Genomic DNA, 25,076 nt, shown 5'->3' on the forward strand with positions numbered 1-25,076 from the left:
CCCCAGAGTCTGAGTGTCAAAGTGTTCCCAGTGTTTCAGGATACACTCCAGAGGAGTGTAGACTGAAGATAGTTGAAAACCTATCTGAAAGAGAGAGAAAAAAACATCCCTTAGATCCTTTCTCTCTTTCACATCTTCTCAGGGGTATGTAACGGGGAGGAAAAAAAAGGGTGTCCCTGTTTTTCTCTTCCATCTTTTTATCCCTGAGTTCTGGAGACCTAGGTGGTTGCTGCCCATGGGTACCACTATAACCCTCACCCAAAGCGCAGGGGGTCTAGAAGTTAGGAATTATTTGCACTCACCTCACACTGCCTATCCTCCCTGCTGTTGGTAACCTTTGAGTTCCCTAGACCTCATCTATGCCATGGATACAAGCATGGCCTCCTTCCATGAAGTGGAGGCTGAATTGGCAGGAATTAGTCCTGCCCATCTACACTGTGCCCCTTGACTTCCATTGTTGTCTGCCTTTGGATCCCTCAGATCTAGTTTTCCTTTATAGGGCTTCAACCTGAAGCTTGGAACTGAGTTTGAGACAAAAAGTTGCCTCAGGAGAGTGCATGGATTCATTTAAATTAAGTTCCAGGGGGCCTTCACCAAATTTGCAGCCAGCAGCCAGTGGGCTGCTCCTCCGTTGCTTACCTATCATAAGCAGAGTGCTAAGGTAAAGCTGTGGAACCAGGCCATCATCAGACTAGGGAGAGAAAAAAAGTCCCATGAATTGGGGGCCTGGCCTAGTAAGATGCCTCCCAAAAGGGAAAAAAAGAAAAAAAAAAAAAAAAAAACCTCTCATGTAGAAAAGTTCCCTGGCTTTATAGGGCTGTGTGAACTCCTGACATTGTGGAGAAAAGGAAAAAACAGAAAAACAACTTAAGTGCAGGGGGAAAGGTGCCTGGTGGGGAAAGCCTCTTGCTCTATGCAAATGGGTTCCTTCAACAGGAAAAAAAAACAAACAAACTCCTAATCACTGTATCATCTGTGCCTCTAAGAACAGACAGAAACTGCATCGTTCTGAATCGTGTATCTGATGGCTGGGCCAAATATTCATTCTACCCAGTAATATCTGTAGTTTGCAGCAGCACACCCTTAACAATATAAAAGAAGAGATAGGAGCCATTTTAATTCATGAAAGAAAGATGAAAAAATACCATTGAAAAGTCTGGGGGTCTTGGCCAATGCCCTAACAAGCGATTAGGGGCCAGAGCTGGTCTAGGGGCCTTATAACAACACTAAGGTGTGGCCTCGGCCAGATGTCTTCAGTTGCCCCAGGACTTTATTCTGTTCCCACATGACAGCTAGACCTCTGTGAGGGAAACAAAGCCAACATTCCTTTCACCTGAAAGAGAAAGGCAGGGGGCAGGGTCACTTCTTGTCCTCTGTACCTGTGCCACGCACTCTTAACTGACTAATCAGAGTTTCAGTGCTTCATTTGCCTTCAGAAGAAAGTCTGAGGACCACAAGTCTTGGGAAAAAAGTAGAGTCAGGTCCACATTCACTCACCCTTCCAATGATCCCAGATGAACCCCCAGAAATGACACAGGATTTTTCTTGGCCCCTTTGCCAGACTTGCAATAGATGGTCCCTCATCTACTTGGTCTGCCACTCTCAGCCCTTGTTAGGAGGGAGCACATGAGTGAGTGAGTGCAGGGTCCAGACAGCCACTCCGAGTGCTGACACATAAGCAAGCTCTGTGCAGGGCCTACAGTCAGACTAAGCATGTCTCCCCAAGGGGAATGCAACAATGCCTAGGCAGGGGTTCCCATGACCCTAAAGCCCCAGAGGAAGTGTTACAGTGTGCTAATTAGCTCTTTTAGTTTCACCATCTGCAGCCTAATAGACAGCAGATTGTTAGCAGCTCAGTCAGTCTCTTGCCCCACTCTGGCCCATGGCTCTGGGACTGGCATGCCTCCAGGACTGGCTTGGCTCCACCGCTGCTTCTGTTGCATGGGATGGCTGTCCTCTGCCAGTGAGGGCAGAGGGCCAGTGTTACAGCACTTCTGGGTACCCATGTTTGGTGGGTCCTGAGCTATTGTCCTGTGTCCAAGAAGAATGAGGTCATGCTGACAATTGAAGGGTGGTGAAGGGAGAGAATTTTACTCAGCAACGAAACAGCTCTCAGCCAAGAGAGAATGGGAAGGTCGGGTCATCTCTCCCGAAGTCAGGTCATCTCCCCACTGTGGCTGAGTTGGGGGTTTTTATAGGCACAGGATAAAGGAGTGTGTGCTGATTTGTTTGTGAGTGTGCAAAGAAGGTTAAAACGAAAGCACCAATCAAAGATGGGCACAGTGTAAAAACAGTTAGGGAGGGGTAGGTATACATAAAATAGGTGAAGGGTGGGGATCAATCAAAGGAAAGTGTGCCAAACAGGAAGACAGGTTCTCAATCCAGTTCATGGATTTGGCTTGTAGCTTGGTCTTCAGGCTTTAAACTGTCTTTGGCTTGAAGGTGGGGTTTCACCAAGGATGTGCCCCTGCCTGCCTAGGATTTCTCTGCCTCCTGCCTCTGTTACAATTATATAAAACTTTTAGTATCCCCATTTTACAGATGAGGACAATGAGGCACAGGAAGCTTGGGTACATTTTGCCCCAGATGACATCATGAATGAATGACAGGGCCAGGATGTGCACCCATGCACTGAGGAGTGAAATGAATCCTGCTCAGATTGGACCCAGTTCTTATCTATGAATGTGTATCAGAACTGTCTGAGGAACTTTTCCAAAATACTTTTACCTAGCCTCGATCCCTGTGGATTCCAATTTAATTGATTGGAAGTAGGTAAGATCACATTTTAAGAAAGGGTTAGAGAGAGAACTACAGCAATTGACACAACCAGGTTTTTTGTTTTTTGTTTTTTTTTAAATGTAGGGAAATAAAGCTTTCTGAATAAATCCGTTGGCTAAATATTCAGAACATCATTCAGAACACAAACATTTTACTTTGGGTAAGTGTATTATCAGAGGTAGAATCTTCTAATAAAGACCTTGGGGGTAAGAAGAAGGCTTTCTGAGACAGATCAGATGATCACATGGCACCAGCACAATTTGGTCCACAGAAGGGCAGCTAGATCCTACCACACTTGCCAGCAACCACAACCCAAGGTATGCGGCTGACATTTTCCACAAGTTCCTCTGAGTGCAGAACAGACTTCACAGCAAAGTCACTGTACATTTCTTAGCATGTAGTGTTCATCTATTGCAAGAATAAACTCTATGCCAATTCTCTATATCAATTATGGGTTCAGTTATTTTGCTTTAAAAATTTGGAAGAAAACATTTTTGAGGTATAATTTTATAATATAAAATTATAAACAATAGTTTAAACTTCCTATTCAGCTATCAGCCAAGATTTTAGTACTGTCTCAGCCACACTAAATGTTATAGATGCTCTAAGTAAACAAAGAAAAAAATGATTTTCATAGTGAGGAATACAATTTTAAGCCACAAAACCTTGACTTGACCATGGTATTTGATGACAATAGGTGAAATAAAATGGTCTTGTTGTCCTACGTATTTGAAAATCCAATGTACTGGCTATTACCCTTATGAGCAAAGATAAGAAGGAGAAGTCTAGAAAATACATTACGTTTAGGTGAAGCACCTTCACCTACGTTAGGTGAAGCACAATGAACAGACAACATGAGGTGAACAGGGCAGAAAAACTGTTGAGTTTCTGTTCTTGTCATCAGAAAAAATTACAGTTCTTCCAATGTTTATAGAAAATGTGCACAAGTATATCTCCAAGACATTCAACTTCAGACTTGAGGCTTTATTTAATTGCTCAGGGATATAATTTTCAACTTCAGAGCAGGTATTGACCACAAAATTTGAAGAGTCTATTTGTTGCAGAACACCTAAGCAATAAAAGCAACTCACCAGCTTCTTTGGTTGGCTGGAAAACTATCAATTGTCTGAGTCTAGCTTTCTCCTTGCTGACTGTTAGAAAGTACCTCCAAAAAGTGATGAATGCATTTGAATGTGGCTAGTGCAACTGCAGAGCTGAATTTTTAATTTTGTTGAATTATAATTCGTTTAAAGTTAAATAGCCACATTGGTGGCTACTGTATTAGACCTCACGGCTCTAGGCTATTCCAACACAAACATAACATTTAGTAATCACTCTTTCACAATAGCCAATAGATTAATTTTGTTTGTTGTTGTTGTTGTTAACAAGTTTCTATTTCCTGTGGTTGGGATTTTACATTAGGTATGTATAATAAGTCATGATTCCTGCTAATCAAATTGCTTGATGTTCATAAAATTAGTTGAGATGTAAGAATAGTTTCCGCTGTATTACAATATTAATAGCACCAAGACTTTCAGAGAGTCCATGTCTGAAACAAATTGAGAACCCGTGGACTAATGTGTAGGCATCACCTTTCCATAATTTTGGAAATTAGGAAATTAGGAAAGTAGGAAACAAAACTTTGTCCCTCCAGATTCACTAATAAAGTAAGGACTTTTTTATTTGCTTTGAAAAATTATTGTTGGGGTTCATCCTTTACGTTCACATCAGCCCTTTGCCTTACCCACATATAGACATACGAATATTTTTACAGTAAGCTTATAATTTGTTAATTTAATTTTTGCTTGACTTTGAAAGTTCATTGAAGTATAGCACAAGTCATATCTGTATGCGTCCATGACTTTTTATAGTATTGTTAATTAATCATTTTATTCTGAGTTTAAACAAGGTGAATAAATTTCTAAGGATTGGTGAATGCGATAAATCCTTAAAGGAATCTCCAGGAAGCAGTTGTGGAAGAGTTCTAAGACTATCCCTACTTCTAGCTACTTCTCTCCTTCCAAAATTCTTGTCACTCACTCCCACCCACGTCTGTATCTCTGCATTTCCAATGGGTTGCTTACTTCCCACTTCTCCAGAATAAAGGTCAAAGACGTTTGGATTGTGATGTGACTGCATCTGGTCTTCAACCATCAGAATCTATTTTCATACAAATAACTACCTAAATTCCAGATGCTGAATTGTACAAAAAAAGCCAGGGTCTTTTGAAGAATTAATACATTCAACCAACTGAATATCCAAATATTTTTCTTCTCTATTTGGTTTTAGTAGTTCTCTTTCTCTCTCTTTCTCTTTCTCTCTTTAAGGTTTTTAGGCTGTAGTAATTTCTGTTACTGAATATATTTCATTTTAATTTTTTAAATGCTCTTCTAATTTGAATTTAGGCCTTCATACAGATTTGTCGCCTGGGCTGTTTTTGAAATATATGATTTTAAATGCATGAAACTCATCCTTTAAAAATGATTTGTGAGTGTACATTTGAAAATGGTTAATGCTTATTTATTACAAATGGAATAATTACAGCTAATGGAACAGTGCCATTTAACATCAGTATAGTGGTGTGGGGGAGCTTGATAATTAGCAGCTCCATAAGTGCCTTTTTTTAGCTTATGAAATGACAGCCACAGAACACCTTTCCGTGAAATGTCTCCATGTACTAAATTCTCTCTTGTTTACTCTTATTGGTTGTTGATGACTGATTTCTGGGGAGGCATTTGGACTTAATTGATTTAATCAACACCCGTACCCTCCTCCCACTTAGAACATAACCATTATTTTTAAATATGCAAGATCGAAATTGCTTAGAATAAGAAGTATGATTTTTTCTATGCAAAAACTTAACTTCTAAAAGTTTCCAACTACCAGAGTTGATAATGTCTCCTTTGGAACCGGTTGCTCTTCAAGATGGGGGAACTATAAATTAGTGTTTTGAATGACTGTGTTTCTAGTTATTACCTCATCTACCTAGAAAAGACGGAAAAAAATCACTTTTATTCTGGTTGTTTACCATGCTCCACAAATGTTTTTTTAGCAGTGTTCCTAGAGTAAATAGAATTCGCATTTTGAATTTTCAACAGAAATCTAAACCACCTAATGTTTCAAGTTGTCCTTTTTAGCCTTTTGATTGTCAAGTGAAGGCCACTCCTTTATGTTCTCGTTTGAGACTCTAATATTGATGATTGTGATAAAAGTGAAAACTCTGTCTCCATCAAAGAACTACCACTCTGATTTCATTTTCTCTCATATTCTAAGTTTGACTACAGCATTAACTAAGAAACTATATTAAGTGACTTTCAGGAAGAATAGCCTGAGGAGCTGCATTTAAAATTAAACTTCTCCAATGCATAAAGTTTATGTATTAAAGTTTATATATAATATTGCATGTTCTTTCTCCTTCTCTTTGAGCGCTAAGAGATTGTGATACTGGACCTAATATTACCCTTAGAACTTCTACCGACATCAATAAGAAAAGAAATAACTGGTAATTTATTCGGAGTCAGGAAGACATTTTCTAAAATGCAGTGCAACTCTAATTTAGAGTAGAGGGAAAAGGGTTTAAATTAGGTTTTTTTATGGTGGTAAGTATTTGCAGACAATGTCGAGATTTATGGATTAATTTGTTTTAAATTAACTTTTATAGGGTGACTAATAGTCCACAGGGATAAACCAGACTTTCAATTGCCCATGATTTTTAGTCAAATCCTAGAGAGGAGATCATTTCTCTCAGGAAAAGGGGACACATTCTTTAGAGGGTGCAATGCAGTGTTTTGTTTTGTCAGTGTCCAGGGAAGATAAATAAGTTCTGGGCCTTGGGCAAAGATATTCACCACTGGCCCAAGATTTGATGTCACATTTCACTCAGAAAAGCAGAAAGACCCTGACCTCCACCCTGGCAGAGATCTTTCATCAGCGGATTTCACTGGGTAACTTACCAGTGGTGCCCAAAGAGTGTTCCTACAGACAAATATTCTGCATTGTGGATGCATAAAGCTGTTTCCCTGTTTTCCCTTTAGTCTAAGAAACACTGATCAGATCCAAGAGCTGAAAACTAAAATAAAATTAGCATTTTGTGTGCTATATTGTATTAGACTCTGCCTACAAGGTACTCAGTATCAGGGTCAGAGATGGCAAAATTAGTCCGCAAAATGTATGTATCTATGCATTTATCTATCACTTTATCTATCTGTCTATTCATTCAATCACCCACCATACATCCATTCATCTGTTTATACATTTCCTGAGCATCTGCTACACACTTGACCTAATGCTAGCACCTAGAGAAGTGAATCAGATTTTGGACTAGACTGATTATGATTACATCTATTTGACCCATTGAAGGCATGTTTCATTAGCAAACTAATTTTATTAATGACATGTTTAAATCTCACAAACAGCTGAAGAACGTATTGAAAAGAACAGTATCTTGGTAACGTATCTTTGTAGACAACACCCTGTATTCATAAGCTTTAATTCTATCTAACTCTCTTCCAATATAGACTATATTTAGGTTGACCATTGCTTTCTCTCTGCAAATTTCAGCACATCATTCTGTGGTGTTCTGGTTTCCCTTGTTGCTGCCCATTTAAATGTTTTATTTTGTGTTGTGTTTTATCTGAAATCTTCCCTATCACTTCTTGCTGCTTTCAGGATTTCCCCTTTATCCTTGCTGTTCTGCAGTTGTTCTATAACGTGTTTTGGTCTTATTTTCTTGTATGTATCAATAAAATTAGTTTGGAAATTAGTTTCTTCCAGATCCCAAGGATTCAAGTGTTGCATTTGTTCTGGAAAATTATTCATTATTAACTTCAAATGTTGTTTATCATGCTGTGTATTAACTCCTTCTGGTATTCAAAATAGACATAAGTTAGGTCTTAGTCCTCCATGTCTGTCAACTTCTTTTTCCATACCTTCCATTTCTTGGTCTCTTTGGATCACACTTTTTAAATTTCTTGTTAATTAATTTTCTCTTTAATGGCATCTATTCCTGGATCCATTCTTGAACCCATTTGTTGACTGTTTTTTTCTATTTTGTAAAATAAGCCTATTTAAAAGTGGTGTTTGCTCTGATTTATCACAGCTGATCTTTTCTTTGGATGTTAATGATTTTTTGTATGTGAGCTATGTGTGTGTGTGTGTGTGTGTGTGTAGACTTTTTTATTGAAGTGCAACATTGTATTAGTCCATTTTCACCCTGCTAATAAAGACATACCTGAGACTGGGCAATTTACAAAAGAAAGATATTTATTGGACTTACAGTTCCATGTGGCTGGGGAGGCCTCACAATCATAGTGGAAGTTGAAAGGCATGTCTCACATGGTGGCTGACAAGAGAAGAGAGCTTGTGCAGGGAAACTCCCCTTTTTAAAACCATCAGCTCTTTTGGGACTTATTCACTATCATGAGAACAGCATAGGAAAGACCTGCCACCATGATTCAATTATCTCCTACCAAGTCCCTCCCACAACACAAGGGAATTATGGGAGCTACAAGATGATATTTAGGTGGGGACACAGATTCAAATCATATCATTCCACCCCTGACCCCTCCCAAATCTCATATCTTCACATTTCAAAACAAATCATGCCTTCCCAAAGTCTTAGTTCATTTCAGCATTAACTCAAAAGTCCACAGTCCAATGTCTTATCTGAGACAAGATGAATCCCTTCCATCTATGAGCCTGTAAAATCAAAAGCAAGTTATTAATTCCTAGATACAATTGGGATACAGGCATTGGATAAATACAGCCATTACAAATGGGAGAAATTGATCAAAACAAAGGTGTTACAGGCCCCATGCAAATGTGAAATCCAGCAGGGTAGTCAAATCTTAAAACTCTGAAATGATCTCCTTTGACTCCATGTCTTGCATCTCGGTCATGTTGATGCAAGAAGTGGGTTCCCATGATCTTGTGCAGCTCTGCCCCTGTGGCTTTGCAGGCTACAGCCTCCCTCTCAGCTGCCTTCACGAGTTGGTGTTGAGTGTCAGCAGCTTTTCCAGGTACATGGTGCAAGCTGTCAGTGGATCTACTATTCTGAGGTCTGGAGGATGGTGGCCCTCTTCTCACAGCTCCACTAGGTGGTGCCCCAGTAGTGACTCTGTGTGGGGCTCCAATCTCATGTTTCTTTTCTGCACTGCCCTAGCAGACGTTCACCATGAGGACCCCACCCCTACAGAAAACTTCTGTCTTGGGCACCTAGGTGTTTCTATACATCTTATGAAATCTAGGTGGAGATTCTCAAACTTCAGTTCTTGACTTCTGTGCACTCTCGGGCTCAACACCATGTAAAAGCTGCCAAGGCTTGAGGCTTGCACCCTGTGAAGCAATGTTCCAAGCTCTATGTTGGCCCTTTTCAGCCACAGCTGGAGGGACTGGAATGCAGGGCACCAAATTCCTAGGCTGCACACAGCATTGGAACCCTGGGCCCAACCCGTGAAACCACTTTTTCCTCCTAGGCCTCCAGGCCTGTGATGGTAGGGGCTGCTGCAAAGGTCTCTGACATGCCCTGGAGACATTTTCTCCACTGTCTTCGTGATTAACATTCATCAACTTCTTACTGATGCAAATTTCTGCAGTCGGCTTGAATTTTTCCTCAGAAAATTGGGATTTTCTTTTCTTTTGCGTTGACAGGCTGCAAATTTTCCAAACTTTTATGCTCTGCTTCCCTTTTAAAACTGAATGCCTTTAAAAACACCCAAGTCACCTATTGAATGCTTTGCTGCTTAGAAATTTCTTCTACCAGATACCCTAAATTATCTCTCTCAAGTTCAAAGTTCCACAAATCTCTAGGGCAGAGGCACAATGCCACCAGTCTCTTTGCTAAAACATAACAAGAGTCACCTTTGCTCCAGTTCCCAACAAGTTCCTCATCTCTATCTGAGACCTCCTCAGCCTGGACCTTATTTTTCATATCACTATCAGTAATTTTGTCAAAGCCATTCAACAATCTTTAGGAAGTTCCAAATTTTCCCACTTTTTCCTGTCTTCTTCTGGGCTGCTCAAACTGTTCCAACCTCTGCCTGTTACACAGTTACAAAGTCACTTCCACATTTTGGGGTATCTTTTTAGCAATGCCTCACTCTACCGGTACCAATTTACAGCATTAGTCCGTTTTCACGCTGCTAATAAAGACATACCCAAGACTGGGCAATTTACAAAAGAAAGAGGTTTATCAGACTATGGTTCCATGTGGCTGGGGAGGCCTCACAATCATGGTGAAGGTGAAAGGCATGTCTCACATGGTGGCAGACAAGAGAAGAGCATTATTTGTGCGGGGAAAATTCCCTTTTTAAAACCACCGATCTTGTGAGACTTATTCACTATCACAAGAACAGCACAGCAAAGACCCACCCCCATGATTGAATTATCTCCCACTGGGTCCCTCCCATAATACGTGGGAAGTATGGGAGCCATAAGATGAGATTTGGGTGGGGACACAGAGCCAAACCATATCAAACAGACATTTCAAAACCAATCATGCCTTCCCAATAGTCCCCCAAAGTCTTAACTCATTTTCAGCATTAACTCAGAAATTCACAGTCCAATGTCTCATCTGAGACAAGGTGAACCCCTTCCACCTATGAGCCTGTAAAATCAAAAACAAGTTATTTACTTCCTAGATACAATGAGGGTACAGGCACTGGGTAAATACAGCCATTCCAAATGGGAGACGTTGGCCAAAACAAAGGGGCTACAGGCCCCATGCAAGTGTGAATTCCAGCAGGGCAGTCAAATCTTAAAGCTCCAAAATGATCTCCTTCAACTCCATGTCTTGCATCCCGGTCACACTGATGCAAGAGGTGGGTTTCCATGGGGAACCCACCATGGTGAAAGGCATGATTGGTAAAATGCAGAAATCTTAAGTTTGTAACTAGATGAATTTTCATAAAATGAACACACATTTATAACCATTATAAATAGTGCTGCTATAAAGTTTCTTACACATTTATTTTGGTAAGCATATGTTGAGCATTTTTATTGGGTTTATACCTAAAGAAACTGCTTTGTCATGGGGTACATGTTTTCCAGCTTTAGTGAATGCTGCCAAACAGTTTTCCAAAGTGATTTTACCAATTTGCAGTCCTCTCAGTACATGAGAATTCTGATCATCCATGTTCTCATATACTATTTAACTTCAAGTATTATAATTTCTGAACGATCTATTTGATTTTATTTAAAAATTCTGTTTTATTCCTTTTCAAATATGCCTATTCCTTAGACATATTTTCAAGCCATCTCTTATTTTTATGAGCATGTTAAACATTCTTATTGCATACTCTTTAAAGTTCTGGTCTTCATCCACTTGACTCAGCAATTTGTTTCCTTATTTATTTCATGTTTTTTTTTACATTATGAGCTTCTATTTAATAACATTTATGTGTGGAAATTCTTTGAAGTCTGAGTTAGAGGTATATTCCCCCAGGTAGGATTTGCATTTGTATTTATCAGGTGTCTAGAGGCACCTCCAGCCTGGGAGAATAGACTAAAATTTGTAAGGGCAAGCCTGTGGTTATGACCATATAAAGAATTTCCCCCCCCTTCCATTCAAAACCAATATTGAAAGAAAATTTTCTCATGTCTTTTTCTATGAGCCAGGCTTTCTCCCTCATTCACCCTTTCAACTGAGCTATAGTAGTATCCTTTGAGGTCTTGGCCTAATGCTAAGAGCCCAGTGAAGTCGTCTTCTATCAAATTAACCTTTGTGGGCCAGCTCTAATCCCCTGACCCCTCTTCTCTACACATCTGATAAAATAAAATCTGTTGGTCAGACACAAAGAATGAACAGCTGTCCCCAAGCTTCCCTTACTTTGCCTTACTCTCTGGGTTTGTGCTTTCATTCCAGTTTCTTTCTCTAAAAGTAGCCCTTAATTTCTTATCAGCTTAGCAGTGAATTCAAAATAGATCTTTAAAATTTTCATCCAGCATTATGTATTATTTTTCAGGGGTGAAATTGTTTAGAAGAACAGCTCTTAAAATGTGGTCTAGGAGATTTGAGTGTCTCTGAGGTCTTTTCCAGGGTTTGCCGGGTCAAATATATCTTCATAATAATAAAAAGATTTGGTTTGCATTTTTCAAATCTTACTCCCTCCTTACTCCCTCCTGAGAGTACAGTGGAGAACAATGATAACATGATGTGTGTTGATGTCATCATTCTGACAGCTAATGGAATGTATGCTTTTGCATTCTCATGATTAAAAAAAAAACCTCTCAGCTTTAATTTCTAGCATAGTACATATCAATTAGTATAATTCATATAACAGAAGCTCTTTGGGGTTCTTCATAATTTTTAGGAACGAAAAGGGATTCTGAGTTCAGGAAGCTAGAGAAGTGCTGATTTGGGGGTATCCTTTGTGCTAAATTGTGAAAAATGAAATTCTTCAAATGCCAAAATATAGAACATTATCAATGTGTGCTATAAACAATCAGGAAGTGGAGAAGATCTAAGTTAAGCTGCTGCAGAAGGCTTTATGCAAATATGTTCCTAAGACCATGAGTTCTTCCAGAGCAAGAATCTTCTGAAGTAGGAAGCCAGGCTTTATCATGCACCATGAGCTCCTGAGAAGGAATTCAGCAACTCTGAGTCACAGTTTCCTCAACTAATTAATGTAGAAACATAAGAATCCTAGTCCTTCCTCCAAGTGTTGAACCTGTAATATAAGATGATAGCAAGATCAGTCTTGGTTGTTTGTAACATTTCGAGTTGTTGAAAATAAAGATTTTTCAAAACTAATAAAGATATGTTTGACTCAGTTTTCCTTCTTAGGTAAAAATGTCCAGAATTTAAAACTGGGCAGTAAATTTAACTGGTATCTTAAAGACCAATATGCCGTAGTAACTGTCCTCTACTATGGCCTACACTTTGACCAGTGTTAAAAAAATGAACCATCTTAATGTTACTAAAGGAAAAATAAATGTGATGTTGGAGAGTCAGCTTGGTCTGATGGGAAGAAAACCACATTAACGAGGCCTAAGTTCTAATCTTGTTCTGTGACATGCCAGCTGTATGACATTCCATGTTGTGGTCAGATGTCATGCTGATGACCCCCAATGAACCACATTTGTTATGCACCCTCTTGTGTAGTCTCCTCCCACCTTGTCTCTGGGCTCCCCTTGGGCAATGGGGCATTTGCAAGTGTGATAGAGTCAGAGACTTGACAAATGCTCACACATTAGGGCTTGTCCTCTTGGAATGCTTCCACTCCTAAGGCAACTGCCTTGTTAGAAAGAAACTCAGGCTAGACTATTGAATATTGAGTGTCACAGGAGAGAACACATTGAGGATGAGAGGTCACCTTGGATATTCCATTCCCGGGCTCTCAGCTGAATGCAGTTCCATGAGTGACCTCAGTCCCTACCAAATAGAGCAAAAGTACTGCCCATATGAACCCATTCAACCCACAGAATTGTGAGAAATAATAAACCATTGTTGTCTTTAGTCACTATGTTTTGAGATGGTCTGTTACACAGTTACAGATTACACATTCTAACCACTTCTCTCTAAAACTTTTTATTTTTTATTATTTTTTAAAAAGATGGAGTCTCACTCTGTTACCCAGGTTGAGGTGCAGTAGTGTAATTATAGCTCACTGCAGCCTTGAACTCCTGGGCTCAAGCGATCCTCCCACCTCAGCCTCCAAATTAGCAGGGACTATAGGCACAAGCCACTGCTCTCGGCTTAAAAATAGGAATAAAAAACCTAGGGTGGGGAATTTGCCCCACTCTTCTCAGAGGGCTTGCACAAATATCAAATGAGTTAATAAATGTGAGGTATTGTTACTATTTGTCCAGTGAGCTAGGTATGACTACATACTGTGGCTATGTCTATGAAACTGGTTTGACTCTTTTGACTGACTTGACCAGTTAAATCAATCTCATTAGAGAAAAATAAAACCTTGTAACTTGATTTTTGACTGACTTGATTACTGTTTTGACCCCTCTGACTTTTTTTGGTTGAGTTCAACTTTTTTTAACTGAATAACTTGACTTTGTGGGTTTAGTCAGTCAAAGTAATCAAAACAGTTTGGTGTATAGAAACAGTCCATGTGTGATATTTTCTTCTTATTTAACTTTAGTGGAAAATTATGTGACAGAGGGGCATATATGCATAGCAAATGTGGGTATAAACTTCTACTTCTAACTACCCAGTTTCAAATTACTGTATAGATTACAGCAACATTTGTTTGATAATGAAAAAATATAGTTAGTTTTTATTTCCCAATGGCATGCTACATTATAAGTCCATTAACAGTTGCATGTGTTATTGCTGTAATTCTAATAACTGCCATATATTATTATGGCAATAATAATGTAATTCTCATAGTATACAATATGTAATTTATTGAACATTGTCAGAATTTATTTTTAAATTGTAAATTTGATTTGCTTTTCAGCATAGAACTCCCTTCGTCCTGCTTTGGGAGTTTAGTCATATTCCTTTTGTTTGAAGAAGCTGTCAGAAGCACATGTCTGAGATGAGTGCACGCAAGAGAATGTTGAAGCTTGGCAGTCATTAAAGTTCCAGGTTAGAAGTGAAGTGAATGATTGGAATGCAGGTTGAGTAGGTCCATTCATATATGTCATATTGATACTACCAGAGCTGCTGACTAGGTGATTCAAATATAAGCCACCGTTATTGGAGTATTTGCAGATATTCTACTGTGCTTAAGGTTATGACAGATGAAGCTTTCCTTATGAATTGTCAAAAGGATCACAAACCCCTCTGCGGCTTCTATTTCCATCACCAGTAGCTTGCTTGCGTTATTATTATTATTATTATTTCTTCTAATGCCCTTTGAATATAGTTCTTCAGAATTCTACATTACGAAAAAGCTATGCAAGCTATGCAAAACCCTCTTGAGTTTGTTTGCCTGCTCCCCAGCTGGAATGATTCTAAACTATTCCGAGAAGATAGGCATCTGTATTTTTCTTTTAGTAGTCCAACTGAAAATCAAATACAAATGTAACAGTTGTTTCCATTTCTTCAACCCATTTCATGATGTTCTTCTTGATTTATTTCCTAAACATAGTCTAACATAATTTAAACCATCAATAGGTATCACGGAAATACCTCAAATTGCAGTTCATATGTATTTACTTTGTTTAATATAAAATAAACCCCCCTTATTGTGTTTAAACCAACTTACTTCAGTGTTGGGAGAGGAAACCCACTGTGGGCCCTGAATGTCCCTTCACATTTTTGCTGATTGTGCCAAATTGCAAGCCTCATTTGACCTCTGGCCCAGTTCCCTTTCAATTGCTGGTTACTGAGGCAATTGGTACTAATACTTCAAGACCACCACAGCTGACTATCATACAGCATTTCTTTCTTTTTCACTCAAAAAAGCCATTTATTTAGATTTTTCTAATAATATCCCTTAATCATTTAGTTGTCTCTTCTCTAAATCTTTTCAAAATTTCAATGTCCCTCTTGAGTTGAGTACAAAGTTGACCCTTAACAAAGCCTAACCAGTGTTCAGCGTAGAAGTATGAACTAAAACTTCTGCAAGTTTAAATTACTCTTCATCCTTGTTCAAATCAATACTTGCTGTTTATCCTTTCATTTATTTGTTCTTTTCTCAGCCAATTTTATTTATTCTTTTATTTATTCCTCATTCTTTTATTTATCCAACAAATGATTACTGAGTGCCCATGCGCTCAATTACTAACCAATGGGTATAAAAGTAACTTGGACATGACTCCTAATTTTGGACATTTTGTTTCTCAAAGCTAGCCTGTATGCAAATCAAATGTCTTCTAGACCCATATGCTGTAAGTAGAAAAAACTAGACCAGATTTAAAGGACCTAAATGCCAGAATGTGGACGTAGAAGTACCTGCTAAAGACTAGTTTTGAGTAGATATATTCAGAAATGTTCATTTGATAGAAATATGTAGAATTGATTAATGAAAATAGAAATAGTAAGTGGAATTTCTTTCAGGAGATTATAATAACAAATATTCACATTTCCTCATTTGAAACTTTTGAGCCCAGATATATTCTGGATTCAGAATTTTCCAGAGTTTAGAAAGGTGCTACAAGGTATATACCATATATTGAATAACACTGGGTTCTGGAGAAGCTCCCTATGGTCAAATGCCTCCATATTTCTCCAGATAAATTCAAACTACACATTATAAATGGTGTCTATAAAATCCTCCTGTCAACTCATGTCACAAATGATTTTTAAAACACAAAACCTGGATTACCAAAACTTTCTGGGCTTCAGAACTGCAGATAAAGGTCTATTGATCTCTGGTCTGAGCAAGAGGAAATGTCCATGAATTAGTGAGGTAAAGAGGAAGAATGGATGTAAGAAATATCACAAAAGCAGCGTTAGAGTGCTTGTCATTTTGTTACATATTATGCAGGAAAAGATATGCCACAACAATGACTCCGAGGTTTTGAGACCGGGTGACTGGGAGTATGGTGATGTCATTAACTGAATAGAAAGGACGTAGGGGGAGGGGACCACATGGTAGGAACTGGGGAAGGAGGGAGATGATGATTAATTCAACTAGAAATATACAAATCTCCAGGACATTATGAACCTGCCTGAAATTAGCATGATTAAAGGTGCCTCTCGCGGTGTTTTGGTGAGGATGTGATTTCTAACTAAATTAGAAATCAGTAGCCTTTCACATATAAGCATATAACATATTTGATTAATCAAATCTGAAATTTGAATTCATCCCACCTAAGAAGTCATCCTAGACACTTCTTTTAAAAAAAAAATGGCACAAACGATGGTGGTATTTTAAAATTGGAAAAAAATTTTAAAGAGAATACATACATTTCAAAATTCTATCTGGATTAAAATGGAGCTATTTTAATCTATTTCTGCAAAGCTACTTGTGACAGTAAATAAAGCATGTGGCTCAGGTATAAAAACTATCTGACCCATTTTGGGTAATAACTACACATTAGATCAGTGACTTAAACATTATCATTTGTATGAGCAATCAACTGGCTAGACCTACACATACTACATTTTTAAACAGGAGTCAAGTGTGACTTAAAATTATCAGAGAAATATTTGTTTTAACTCTCATGTACATTTCTAGAAATGTAGTAGCAATCATATATCTGCAAACAAATTTTGATAAAATGTTATTTACCTTATATGACATAGTTATCAAGGAACATTCCAATTTTTGCTGATTTTTTCTAACATCAGTCGATATGTCTCAAATGGTTTGCTTCTTACACCACCGTCTATTTTTAAAGTCCCTTGATAGAGGTGAATGGATATATCTCGGGTTTGTAAAAACCAGTCTTATCAAATTATGCCACTGGTTCTTCTCTTCAACAGCTCTCTTGCTACCTAGAAACCTTTACTTCCTTTTCCGCCTTTACGTACATCTTTAACTGTAAATTCTTTGGGTAGCCCCCTTGTCACCAAGTCTGTTGACTGATGGCAATTAGACCACAGAAACAGTCCATCTGTGAGGAGGATGTGCTACAGCCTGTGTAATCACAGAAGCATGGAGAAGGGGCTAAACAAGGAATGGGAGGTAAGTCCCCAAGCCCTGTATTTTAATTCATTTGTCAAATGAAGAGAACTCTTGAATAATAAATCTCTGCCTTTTTTCCTAGGAAGGTAGAAAAGTTCAGTATTAAACACATCTTCACGTACATTATTTTGCTCTTAACTACATTTTCATTGAAATATATTTGACTATACTTCTAGGTAGCCTGATCCTCTTAGAAAGTGTTTTCAGAAAAGCAGAATTATTATTTGATAGAGCTGTTAAATGGCCCTGTTTCATCCTGAAGTGGTTAATTTTTTTTCCTCAACATTTTAAACATTTTACTGTCATGACATACTGGAGCTTTTCTCCCTATCAAGGATATAGGATTAAGAAAATGCATTTCAATTATTAAAAGAAAGGTCACAGAACATTCTGAGTAGATGACTGTCTTCCAATGTAGGTTACATTGTTTATATATTTAATAATACTGTAACAATGACAACTTTCTTGCTTTATAGTTAGAAAAACAGCAATGGCCCGTGCATGCAAGGCAGAGGAAAATATTTTATTTTGTCCCAGAAGCCTTACTGCCTCACCTCTTGAGCACAGTCTACCAAAAAGAGCTTTAACCTTCTCACTGCTCAGATGTGGCCCTGGCTTAGGGGAGTGATCTTCAAGGCCCAGTGACAGGTTGGCCATAGTTCTCCTTCACATGGAGGAAGGGAAAGAACCAGTGCATTTCAGTGACTTTATGCAATGCACAGACTCAGGTGGAACAGGTTGGAACTTTGAGAACAGGACGAAAGGGCCTAGCAGCGGGAAAAATTGGGGCTGCCTTCAGGGAAAATGCCCAATTAAAAGAATTGTGAGACCCTGGTGCATATTACCAAAAGATTCAGTGAAATCCCATTATCTGGTGATTTTAATGAATAAAATACAATGATTTTTGTAGGATAATCGATCTGAAGTGCTGCCCTGACGCTGAGGAATGAATGAATCCACCTTCACATGTCTTTTCAGGCCCTTCAATTCTATGATTGGTGCATTATATTATTTAGAATAAATAATAAAGAACTAAATATGCTTTTTTCTACACGTGGCATTAACCATCTTTGTGTGTGAATGGGGTACCTGCCAATTGCTTGCATTAATGTAAATGGCTAAAATATACAAATTAAGTTATGAACATACTGTTACATTTAACAGATTAACTGAAAACCCATGAAGATTTCAAGAGTATATTAAATGCATAAAAACCATTTTCTTGATCTTGAATTTGTAGGCTATTTCTTTTTACCCAAAAAGTGTGTGGTCTTAGAGCCCTGAATGTGTTCTGAGTGTAGCAAAATAAATTTAATATAGATTGATAAACATGTGATCACCAGGCTACATGCTTTGGGAAGCACCAGCACACCTAATCGTCATAGTAATCTAGGCACAGGTCAGCAAACTTTATCTGTAAAGGGAGAGACAGTAAATATTTGAGGTTTTATTAGACTTAAGGTTCCTGTACGAACTACTTAACTCTGCCATTGCATCCTTATAATATATAAATGAATGGGCAAGGCTGTATTCCAATAAAACTTTATTTACCCAAATAAGCAGCAAGCTACATTTGGCCTATCAGTAGTAATTTGCCTGCTCTTGATCTCGTGATAGGTATTATTACTGCTGTTCATGGATGATAGAAGGAAAACCCAGAGGGGTTATTTTAGTTACTCAGGGTCTCACAAGTGAGTGGGTTGAGGATTCAAATTAGTAACAGCTAAATTTATTTGAAAATATATTGATTAATAAATTATAATAGTATTGTTTTGTGAAGTATTTGCATTCAATAATAATCCATTCCAATAACATTTAGATATTATTCCTTTGTCTCTCTTGTTATTTATAAATATATTCAAATATTTTAATCAGTTACTCTGAGAATTTTAGCTGGCAAGAAATCTGCAAATTTTTGTATTTTTAAAATAGACTTAGGGAATACATGTGCACATTTGTTACAAGGATATATTGCATAATTGTAAGGTTTGGGCTTCTAGTGTGCCCATCACCCAAATAGTGAACATCATACCCAACGTTGATTGGGTGATGTTTCAACTCTTACCACCCTCCGACCCTCCCCAGTTTTAGAGTCCCCACTGTCTGTTACTTCCCTCTGTATGTTTATGTGGTATTGTTTAACTCCCACCCATACATGAGAACATGAGGTATTTGATTTTCTGTTTTCGAGTTACTGCACTTAGGATAATGGCCTCCAACTCCATCCACGTTGCTGCAAAAGACATTATTTTATTGTTTTTTATGGCGGCATAGTATACCGTGTTGTATATATACCACTTTTTTTAATCCAATCATCCATTGATGGATACTTAGATTGATTGTATACTTTGCTATTGTGAATAGTGCTGCAATAAACATACAAATGCAGGGGTCTTTTTGACATAACAATTTATATTCCTTTAGATAGATATCCAGTAGTGAGATTTTAGGGTTGAATGGTAGATCCATTTTAATTCTTTGAGAAATTTCCATACAGTTTTCCATAAAGGTTGTACTAATTTACCTTCCCACCAACAGTGTATGAGCATTCCCTTTCCTCCACATCCTCACTGGCATCTCTCTCTCTCTCTTTTTTTTTTTTTTTTTTTTTTGACCTTTTAGTAATAGCCATTCTGACTAGTATGAAATGGTATCTCATTGTGGTTTTGATTTGCATGTCTATGATGATTAATGATGTTGAGCATATTGACTTTTATTTCTTTCTCTCGCCTAAATTGCTCTAAGACTTCCAACACTGTATTGAGTAACAGTGGTGAAAGAAGATAACTTGTCTTATTCCAGTTCTTAGGGAGAATGCTTTAAAGTTTTCCCGATTCAGTATAATCTTGGCTGTGGATTGGTCATAGTTGGCTTTTATAATTTGAGGTATGTTCCTTAGAAGCATGTTTGTTAAGGGTTTTACTATAAAGAGGCATCGGATTTTACCAAATGTTTTTCTTCATCTATTGTGATAATCATATGGCTTTTGTTTTAATTCTGTTTATGTGGTGAGTCACATTTATTGATCTGCATATGTTAAGTCATCCTTGCATCCCTGTAACAAAACCCACTTGATCATGTTGTGGCATCTTTTGATATGCTGTTGGACTTCACTTGGTAGTATTTTTTGGAGGACTTTTACATCTATGGTTCATCAAGGATATTGACCCATCGTCTCTTTTGCTATGTTCTTGCCTGATTTTGGTATCAGGGTGATACTGGTTTCATAGACTGAGTTAGGGAGGAATTCCCCTCCTGAATTTTTTGGAGTAGTTTCAGTAAGATTGATACCAACTTTTCTTTGTGGTCTGGTAAAATTTGTCTGTGAATTCATCTGGCCCATGGATTTTGGGGGTATCTGCTTTTATTACTGATTCAATTTCATTATTCATTATTGGTATGTTCAGGATTTCTATTTTTTCCTGGTTCAATCTTGCTAGATTATATATTTCTAAAAAAGTATCCATTTCCTCTAGTTTTGCTAATTTGTGCCTATAGAGATGCTCATAGTAGTCTGTAATGATGTTTTGTATTTCTTTGGTATCAGTTCTAACCTTATTTTTATCATTTCTGATTGTTTACTTGAATTTTCTTTTTTTCTTGGTTAGTCTAGCTTTCATTCTATCAATTTTGTTTATCTTTTCAAAGAAGCAACTTTCTGTTTACTTAATACTTTGTATAAATTTTGATCTCAATCTCTCTAATCTTTTTTTTATTTCTTCTGTTATCTTTGGTTTCCATTTGTTCTTGTTTTTCTAGCTCCTTGAGGTGTGCCAGTAGGTTGTTAATTTGAGATCCTTCTGTCTTTTTACGTAGGCATTTAATGTTTTAAACATTCCAATTAGCACTAATTTTGCTGTATCCCAAAGGGTTTGATATGTGGTGTCTCTATTTTCATTTGTTTCAGTTTTTTTAAAATATATCTGCCTTAATTTCAGCATTTTCCCAAAGATAATTCAGGAGCAAGTTGTTTAGTCTCCATATTTTGTATAGTTTTGAGCATTCTTCTTAATATTGATTTCTAATTTTATTCCACTGTGGTCTGAGAAGATACTTGACATGATTTCATTTTTTAAGGTATTGTACCTTGCTTTATGGACAAGCATATGGTCTATTTTGCAGAATGTTCCATGTGCAGATGAAAAAAATGTAAATCCTGCAGTTGCTAAGTAGACTGTTTTGTAAATGTCTAGTAGGCCATTTGGTCTCAAATCCAGTTTTTTACTTTTTCTTCTTCTCCCTCATAATGTTGATATCTCATAGGTTTGGTTGCTTTACATAATGGTATATTTCTTGAATTCTTTATTCATGTTTTATAAATTCCTTTTTCTTTGTTTTTGCCTGACTAGGTTAATTCAAAGGACTTGCCTTCAGCTCTGAGATTCATTCTTCATCTTCGTCTAGTCTATCGTTAAAAGTTTCAGCTGTGTTTTATAATTCCTTCCATGAATTTTTCATCTCCAGGAGTTCTATTTGGTTTTATTTTTTTTTAAAATTAATCTTTTTAGTAAGTTTTCATTCATATCCTGAATTGTTTTTCTGATTTCTTTGTGTTGGCTTTCAACTTTCTCTTGGGTCGAATTGAGCTTCCTTGCATTCCATATTTTGAATTCCTTACATGCCATTTCAGAATTTTCAGTTTGGTTAGGATCCATTGCTAGAGAGCTAGTGTGATCTGTTTGCAGTGTTGAAATACTTTTTGTACTGCCTGAGTTCTTACACTGTGTCCTTCTCATCGGGGGGAGATGTCACTTCTTATTTTTGAGTGTTTTTAGTTTGAATGGGAACTTTTAATTATTTAGTCCTTTTCCCTCAAGGATGTGACTGTAATGTATGTTGTGTATAATCATTTGGCTTTGATTCTGGGTGCTTTCAGGTGTCCAAGGCTCTGTATAACTTCCTTGATTATAGATGGTTTTTGTGCAATGGCTTCTCAAATACCGATTGTTGTAGCAATATATGGGCATATGAGCCAACTCACTATCTTCTGAGAGGCTAGAAGTGAGGAGGTCTCAGGAAGCTTATCTCATTCCCTAGCATTATGCCCTTCTGTTAGTAGCTTTTTCTTAATTTGATCATGCAGTTTAGTCTCCAATCCATTAGGTAGCATTTACAAGTAAGAGCTGGCTCATTCTTAGATATCTGATGATGAGGGAATCATCTGCCCTAATAAAGGTTGCAGCAGGAGCTCATCATAGAATGTCTCCTCAGAGAACAAGGAAATCAGCGAGGGGGCTGCACCAGCCCTTTGTTCTGGGATAGGGAAGAACATGTTCCCCTTCCCTATCACGCCCCCTGTCCAAGGGATCATGACCTTTAGTTCAGATAGACACTGTCTTTTATCTCTAGACTGTAATGCAACTGGAGTCCACAGAAAATGCCTGTCTCATGGCTAACGCCTAAACAGCCTTGGGATGAAACCTCTTCTAAGTTCCAAACAGACAGCCCTAAGGCTCTTTCCTACCCTACTGCAGGAACACTGCTAGTCTGCATAGGGAGAGGGAGATGAGCCCCACCCTGCATGCAAGCCTGTGCTGGTGAGCACACATTAGCTGGTGTGCAGCTGCCCCAAATAGCACTGGAAAGGCTGTCTCCTAGGGCACCTGTGCCAACCTGCAGCAGGAAAAGCTACGGTTGCTTCTGCAGCAGTGGATGAGGGCAGAAGACCCTCTCTTCAGGTCTGTTCCTGGCTGCCAGTGCCACCTCTTCACTGAAGTGAAACAATACTCCCCACTTCAGAAATCAGCAATGCACCTGCGTCTATGCTGCTCCCAGTTTTACTTAGTCACCTTCTGGTCATAAACAGCATGTTCTTGAGCAGGGCAGGGTGTGCAACCTAGTTTTCTTCATCCCAGGAGTGCTTTGGTGAGCTGTAATTCCCCTTGTTTTAAGGGCAGCCCATGCTAAGGGCTAGATCTCCAGGGATCCTACAGTTTCTCAGGGCCCCACAGTCAGAGCGGGTTCTGGTAAAAGTTTGCAGGGCATCTAGTGATACAGAGACACAAGGGCTAAGATTCCCTGGGCAGAATAGTGGCCCACGACAGGTGCACAACCAGTATCTCACCTGCCACCACAGTTCAGGTTTGAGGGGAGAATGAAAGAACCTCCATGAGCTGGCCATCTGGTGCTCTCCCCTCCAGAAGTCCCCACATTGCTGTGGACAGCAGTCCACATGAGAGCAGAGAGGTTCTCTGACAATTCAGCAGTCGGCAATCTGTTGCAGAGGTGAGAGAACAAAGAAACACCCCACCTACCTTTTTGATGGGACTTCAAGTTCCTCCGGTCAATCTCTGCCAGACTCTTGCTGCCTTCTTTTTCTGTGTCCAAGTCTCTTCCCGTGGGTTCTCTCACAGGTACAAACCCTCCTCTCTCAGCTCTCCACTTGGACCATGATCATTCACCTGTAATTTTGGATCTTCTTTCTAAGGAGAACTGACATCTGGCATCTCTAGTGAGCCATTTACAATGACCAGTTTATTGTATAGTTTCTGACACTTTATGGCTTATGTTATCTAGTGTGTATTGGAATGGATCCAATGGCTTCCTGTCTTGAAAACTTAGTCATTCTATGCTAGAATCACATGGAGGTTCCTGGAGGTGGTGTGCCCAGGGAGGGCATGGAAGCTCTGTGTCCTTTCCTCCACACTTCACTCTATGTATCTCTTCATTGGTATCCTTTGTAATAGAAAATTAACTAATATAATTCTTTACAAGAATTTAAGTAATAATATTCTTATAAAGAATATCCTTTGTAATATCCTTTACAATAAACTGGTCATTGTAAACAACCCTAGAATAAGCATCAATAGAAGAATCTTGGTTCAAGGAGCAGAAGAGAAAGAGGGACAGCCCCTAATAAATACAAAAACATTGATTACTAAATTTTCAGTTTCTGATTCCATTTCTTGCGAAGTCTATGTGCTTTGTTTGAGCAGATGCATATCTGTGTTGTATCATTAAATTCCATTTGTTTAACTGTAGCTTGGGTGGGACTCTGTTTCTTGTGTCAAAAGGGCTTTGATGAGCTGATAAAAGTCATGAGGTTTTCATTTTTATATCCAATTGAATAAAATGCTCTCCATCTCCCTCTCAAGGTTTGGGAGTTGGAATATTAAGGTCCAAATTGGGGCTCTTCAAGTTTGTTCTTTAGAAGGTACATTTGCCCAAGACTAATAAAGATACACCACAAATGAGGCTTATGGTTTTTCTAAGTGTGTTTGTTGTTTCTCCCTCTTTTCAAGTTATTTAAATCCAGAGGGAAAAATATATGGATTAGAAGGAAGAGGTGAAAATGTCAGTAATTTGCTATTTGGTGCTGGCTCATGCTTTTCCAGTGCTTTAATGATGATGTAGTTATGACACAAAAACAGAACAGAGGCCTGGCTTCATGTTCCCTGCTGTTGGCCACAATGCCCAGAACAGGGATTCCCATCCCCCCATGGGCACCTTCCCTTTCACTTCTCCAAACCCACTTCCTTGATAGATATTTTTATTTGCTATTATAGATCATTTTTTCTACTCAGTGTCCTAACTAGCAATATAGGTTTACAAAATATTTTGCACACCTGCTTATCTCTCATTAGCTGAATTGAGATGTAAATGCACTGTACCTGATTCAAATAAGTGTGGTACTTGTGATGCACCAAGTCAGGTCTGCTTGGCCTGCCTGATTTCAAGGCCACTGTGTGGTAGATAGTTCTCTCTTCTTGCAAATATCCCACAACAAGAGTGTGCCAAAGCTCTCTCCATTTGACTTCCTCTGAAGCCATG

The sequence above is a fragment of the Macaca thibetana genome, chromosome 2 (genome assembly GCF_024542745.1).
Source record: "Macaca thibetana thibetana isolate TM-01 chromosome 2, ASM2454274v1, whole genome shotgun sequence".
In the NCBI taxonomy this organism is placed as follows: domain Eukaryota; kingdom Metazoa; phylum Chordata; class Mammalia; order Primates; family Cercopithecidae; genus Macaca; species Macaca thibetana.